The 6,866-nt window shown below is 36.2% G+C and overlaps 2 pseudogenes; one reads left to right on the top strand and one right to left on the bottom strand.

Annotated features, from left to right (window-relative positions):
* Positions 1-1,305: 1,305 nt before the first annotated feature.
* On the bottom strand, positions 1,306-1,423 carry LOC122809803 (annotated as a pseudogene).
* Positions 1,424-3,887: 2,464 nt separating this feature from the next.
* LOC122809926 lies at positions 3,888-4,006 on the top strand (annotated as a pseudogene).
* Positions 4,007-6,866: the final 2,860 nt, after the last annotated feature.

Below are 6,866 nucleotides of genomic sequence, written 5' to 3'. Positions count from 1 at the left end.
CGTGTTATCGCAACCAGATTTTTGCAGTAATGCTGGTTGCTTCTGTTTAGGTCAAGTAGTAGCTATACAGTGTTATGAAGGTTAGAGACATGTGTTCTGTAATCTTTTTGTAGTTTTAGAAAGGTTTATCATTGAAACGGCTCAAAAAATAAGGTTTGAAAATAGGTTTCCCCTTTCATCGCCGGGGTCTCATGTCAGTTAAGCAAGTCCCATTCTACTTCAAATGCATTCCTTTCACATGCTGTCAGTAAAGGAGGAAATATATTTTCAAACCTTTATTATTTTATCAGCTGTTTCAATGATAAACCTACCTAAAATTACAAAAACATTACAGAAAACCTGTTTCTAACCTTTGTAATACTTTCATAAATCCAAAAAGAGCAAGGGATGCTGAAAAATAATCCTCCGCCGCAAGAACTTCAGTAAAAGTAATCCTTTCCACAGTACAAAAGCACCGAATCTGTTGTTTAAACTCTGCGCCTGTATAATATCGTACGCTAACTCCCACACTCCTTTCAGCCCAACATACGTACACACGCAACCACTGCGATTGCTGAATTCAACACTTGACGTCTTTAAAGGACCCTACCCACAAATCTTAAAATGATCAGTCTTAATAGTTTTTAAAACCGCCACCGATATCCCAGCAGACTTTCTGACAGTCTACCTTTCCATATTACACTTCAGTGAGGCTGTTTTAGTAAAAGTCAAGAGAATAAAAGATGTCGCAAAATCTGGTTGTGATAACACTTAAGTACCAAAACTTTAATTGTTAAGACTTAAAATGAGACATAAAGCAATAAAACAAAGCCCTTGTTGATTAGTATGTGATAAGCGCTTTCAGCTAAACGCCTTCCTCAGATCATAAAGAATCAGGTTCCACAGGGCTGAGATAAATGAATAAGACACTGTGTGGCTAAATCTAAGCCAACACCTTTTTTCAAACCAATGAGTTCACAGCCCATCAGAGACCTCAAAGGAAACACACCTCCAAGTTGCCAAATAAAGACAACTTCCTTGAAAAACAGCACATACCAGGCTAAAGCAGCCTTGTCAGCACTAGTCAATGTGGGCGTTACTTCAGTTCTTTCTTCCCCAGTAAATACTTAGGATTTATTTAACTACTTAGGGCTTGTATAAACAATATCAGTCCTTTTTGAATGAAACTTAACAAAAGATCTAGTGGTTCTAATTCCATTACTGAGACAACCATTAATTAATTTCTCTTCGTTCAAACTGTCAAGGACATAAAGACATAGTGGAAACTGACATCTTGTGTTGATAAGAACAAACTCCATGAGGTTACTGATTCAGCACCTGTATTCCCAGGTGGTCTTCCATCCAAGTACTAACCAGGCCTGACCCTGCTTAGCTTCCGAGATCAGACAAGGTCGGGCACATTCAAGGTGATATGGCTGTACAAGTAAAATCTGCTTCTTTGTGAAATAGGTATATACCAAGCTGGAACAGCTTTTGTACTATTAGCCCATATTAATAATCCATTGTTCATTTTCCCATTATTAATGGCAGAGGCACATATAGTGCTTTTCATGGAAGGTTGGGCGCTGGGCTGGCAACTTGACACCGTAAAATTCTGCTGCCAATCATGAGCAGACAGGTGATCCACTGTGATGACCCCTAACCGGGAAAAGCTGAAAGAAGAATGGCAGAGGCACATATAGATGTCATCAGTTCCTCTTGGTGAGAACTTCGCAAAGGACATAATTTTTCAATATCCATTAAGTAAAGACAAATATGCAATCACTAGTTTTTTTATCTCAGCACAGACTTTCCGTGCCATAAACCATATTTCAACTACTAAAGGAACTTAAAGCATACCAACATCAGGGAAGTGATTTTCTTTGCTCCTCAGTGCTTAATACTTCGTCTCTGTAGGACTTCCTTGTATTGAAAATTCTTTTCTCTAAGGATAAAGTAAACTTCACATTCCTTTGCTAGTAGACTGACTACAGAGTCCTTGGTGCACTTGTCAACATATGGATATGTGCCTTGCCTTTAAAATCGGTTTAGGTGGTACAGCTGCATTCAGACCTGGAGGGTGATCTGCTCGGAGATTGATAATCCAGTTCACCCTGCATATTTCAGTCCTATTGCTTATATTCCCACCTCTAGGACCTTCAAAGACATGATCAATGGCTTTAAACATGAAGGAGTGTAGGGGATATTGAACGACATAATTTGCCAAGGAGTTTTTGTGATCCTTATGCTGGATATCTCTCAGATGGCGCAAAACTCTGTCCTTGAATTGTTGGTTAGTTTTGCCTACATAATAAGCAGAACACTTTAAGAAGGTAGCTAAGTAAACAATATGTTTACTATTACAGGTAGCACTGCATGAAAAACAATATTCCAGTCCTGTAATGCGATGGTTGAATAGATTGCTGGTATCTGTCACAGGGCAGGTTTTACACCTGCCACATTTAAAAGTTCCTTGCTTATTGATAGAACTTTTTTAGAGAAACCATCTTTCGTACATAGCAACCTTTTCAAGTTCTTTTTGTTTTTAAAAATGAATCTTGGTCTCTCTCCCACTATTTCTTTCATTTTTTCATCTTGTGTCAACATTGATCAAAACTTCTTGACAATGTTACATACATGCCTCGAATCAGTACTATACGTGAGCATGAGACCAAGAGTTTGCTGTCCTTTGGAATTGTCATTGGATGGCCTCTGTGCCTTCCCATTAGAGAAATAGGGTTGTCCTTTTCCTTTTTTTAAGTTTTCTGTTGATAGTGGTTTCATTGAGATGTCTTTAGTTGCATAACCTCTCTCCTTTAAGTGACACTCCACTCTAACCTTTTCGCATTCATAATCTGTGTCTTTAGTACACAATCTTGAGATGCACGTGGCTTGGTTCTCCATTATATTCTTGAAGACATGTCCAGGATGCATGCTGCTCCTGTGTAAATAATGTTTCCTCCATGTTTCTTTCCTATGGATTGATGTCTCTATGCCAGATGTCAAATCCAGTTCTATCTTCACATCTAAGAAATCAATTGTTTCTTTGGAACTATTAAATGTGAACTTACGAAAATTAGTGGAGTGGTTCAAATAATCTATGAATAGCATAAATTGTGAATCAACACCTTTCCACAATATAAAGATGTCGTCCACGAAATGTCCATAGAATATCAAGTGTTCTTTCCGTGGATTTCTATCAGAGAGTACATGCTTTTGCTCCTATTGTGCTAATACAAGGTTCAAATAACTGTTCGCACAGGGGGTCCCCATGGCTTCCCCCCAGCACTGGCAAAAGTATTCCTTCCAATAGATAAAAACACTGTTTTCAAGAATAAGTTGCAAAAGTGTAAATAATAGATCAATGTTCACATTCATATCACTCAGAACCACTGTATTCCTGATGGCTTCAACCCCATAGGTATTGGGAATAACTGTGAAGAGGCTAGTGATGTCCATGGTTACCAACAGCATCTCTGAGTAGTCTTCATTACTGTTCATGATGGAATATAGTGTGCTAAGACAGCTACCAGTATCTTTCAATATCGTGGTAGCTTGTGGTAACAGTTTCTTCAATTGTTCCTCATATATGGCTAGGGGTTATGTAATCCATCCCGACCTGCTACAATGGGGCGAAGCGGTGGATTTTGTCTATCCTCGTAGATCTTCAGCAAGCCACTTACAATTGGATTAGTAACTTCAAAAAAGTCATATACTTCCTTGATTAACTGACCAGTCATCAGCAGCTCATAGAGATCATCTTTCACACTTGACACCATTTTATTCAGATCAGTTTTACTGGTCTGCGTATAGGTTCATGCATCAGTCAGCATTTCTTTCATTTGATCCTGATACCATGGGGAGATCCAGCTTGGTATATACCTATTTCACAAAGAAGCAGATTTTGCTTGTACGGCCATACCACCTTGAATGCGCCTGACCTTATCTGATCTCGGAAGCTAAGCAGGGTTGGGACTGGTTAGTACTTGGATGGAAGACCGCCTGGGAATACCAGGTGCTGAACCAGTAACCCATGGAGTTTGTTCTTATCAACACAAGATGTCAATTTCCACTATGTCTTTATGTCCTTTATTTTTGCTTAACAGTTTGAACCAAGAGAAATTAATTAATGACTGTCTCAGTAATGGAATTAGAACCACTAGATCTTTTAAGTTTCATTCAAAAAAGACTGATGTTATTTATACAAGCCTTAAGTAGTTATATAAACCCTAAGTATTTACTGGGGAAGAAAGAACTGAAGTAACACTAACATTGACTAGTGTTGACAAGGCTGCTTTAGCCTGGTATGTGCTATTTTTCAAGGAAGTTGTCTTTATTTGGTAACTTGAAGGTGTGTTTCCTTCGAGGCCTCTGATTGGCTGTGAACTCATTGGTTTGAAAAAAAGGTGTTGGCTTGGATTTAGCCACATGATTGGTGTCTTACTTATTTATCTCAGCCCTGTGAAATATGATTCTTTATGATCTCAGTAAGGCTTTTAGCCGAAAGCGCTTATCACATACTAATCAACAAGGGCTTTTGTTTTACTGCTTTATGTCACATTTTAAGTCTTAACAATTAAAGTTTTTATTTTATTCTAAAGAGCATAATTTTTAGTAGCCTGTGGTGGTGTGTTTCAGTTGTTACACAGACCTTTTGCTTAGTTTTTGAAACCACCTTTGGCAGTCACAGGAGAATTTCTCTTTCTAAACTCTCAGAACAGTTATCCCCCCCTCAATGTCTTAAAAGTCATCATCAGATGTCCTCTTAGCCTTATAATATTATTAGCAGTGTTGCAGGTTGCATAAACTCTAAATTCATATTTTTTATTTGTTAATTCGTGTGCAAACTCATTCTTTGTTAAAATAAATTTGCAAGAAGTGCAATTATGGCACAGATATATGCCATTCTTGCTAGAGATATTTACCTTTCCAGTACAGTTTATTTCCTTTTAACAAAGACACTGTTTTAAATTTCTATGATTTCTAAAGGCAAAACTCGGTCTTTCACCAATGATCTCTCTAGCCTCAGGTAGCACAGAGAGTATTTGCCAATGATTATGTGTGACATTTATCACGCTATTAGTATTCCTAATATAATTCAAAACAACTTATTTGCTGTTTGCTTTTTTTATCATTACACTGCTGCTGACTTACTTCATTAAGCATAAAATATGGTTTAGCTGTTTTTTGTAATGTTTCAACACTGGAAAAAAGTCCAATGTTTTTGTACCTGTTAATCTGCCTGTGATAGATGCTTTTCATGATGTATGTGAGAGAGAGAGATAAGGAAAATATATGATAAATCTAATGATCTGAAAAAATATAACCTAAGTCGTGAGGAATATGATTCACTTGTTAAGTTGCAGAATAATTCTGATACAGTTATAAAGCAAGTAGACAAGGGTGGCACTATCATCATCCTTGATAAGGCTGATTATTTAATGCTTAGAATGAATTCTTAGCTGATAGAGAAGTTTTCAAGCAAATACGTATCTAATTTAACTTAAATCACATATAAAGTTAATAATTGTATTTATGATTCATTTTTAATAGGGGATTTATTAGTTGATACATACAATTTTCTGTTTCACATCCTGTTACACGTCCCCCCAATGAGATCTATTCTCTCAGGAAGGGAGTGGGTAACTGAACCGATTTCATTATATTTAGAAGATACATTTAAGCAGTATTTGAGTAAAATTAAGAGCTACATACGAGACTCAGTTGATTTTTCATATACGTTACATGAATGATATATATCTAGAAGTGATGTTGAATATATTTTGGTAACACTTGATATCAATTCATTACTTATAGGCATTCCTCATAATTACAGAGTGCAGGCAGTTCAGGAGATTTTAGGTCAAAATACTACTAATACTAGTAGACAGGTGGAATCGATTTGTGATTTATTGGAAGAAGTTCATAATAGTAATGTTTTTATTTTTGAAAAACAGCTTTACCAACAGATTTCAGAAGTAGCAATGGGGATGTTTGTCATAAAGTCTTACGCCAATGTCACACTAAACAAATGGGAATCTGAATTCATATTTAATGTAGGGACTTGGTACTCTGACAAGATTTGTTTTTATAAGAGATTTGTGGATGACATTTTTCTGCTGTGAGTAGGTAATGATGTGGAGCTTGCCCAGTTTGTAAGGTATTTAGATATGACTACATCATTCTTAAAATTTAAGTTAAATTTCTCTAGTGAGAGGATTCACTTCTTAGATATTGATATTACCAAGGAAGGTACAGATATCAATACTGGTATTTATAATAAAAAAGTACAAGCAAATAAATATCTACATCAAAAGAGTATGCATCCCAATCGCACATTTAGGGATATTGTAAGGAGTCAACTGCTGCAGGTCAGCAGATTGAATACAGATCCAAATATTTGTAACCAACAAATGCAGGATATGTTGAATGATTTCAAAGCAAGAGATTATGAAAAAGTAAATGTTAGAGGGACTGAGACAACAGATTATAGATGAGAGGCAAATAACAGGTAAAGCATAGTTTATGCTTAATGAAGTAAGTCAGCAGCAGTATAATGATAAAAAAGCAAACAGCAAATAGGCTATGTTTTGAATTATACTAGGAATACTAATATCATGATGAATGTCATACATAATAATTAGCAAATACTCTTTGCATTAAACCTGAGGCTAGAGAGATCATTGGTGAAAGATCGAGTTTTGCCTTTAGAAATCACAGCAATTTAAACCAGCACCTTTGTTATAAGGAAATAAACTGTAATGGCAAGGTCAATATCTTTAGCAAGAATGGTACATATCCATGCCATAATTGCTCTTGTTGCAAATTTATTTTAACAAAGAATGAGTTTGTACACTTACTAACAAATAAAAAATATGTATTTAGAG

This window comes from Protopterus annectens, chromosome 8.part0 (assembly GCF_019279795.1).
Source record: "Protopterus annectens isolate FY-2018-M chromosome 8.part0, PAN1.0, whole genome shotgun sequence".
NCBI lineage: Eukaryota > Metazoa > Chordata > Ceratodontiformes > Protopteridae > Protopterus > Protopterus annectens.
The sequence above is the reverse complement of the archived record's forward strand: the minus strand, read 5'-3'. Positions and strand labels throughout refer to the sequence as shown.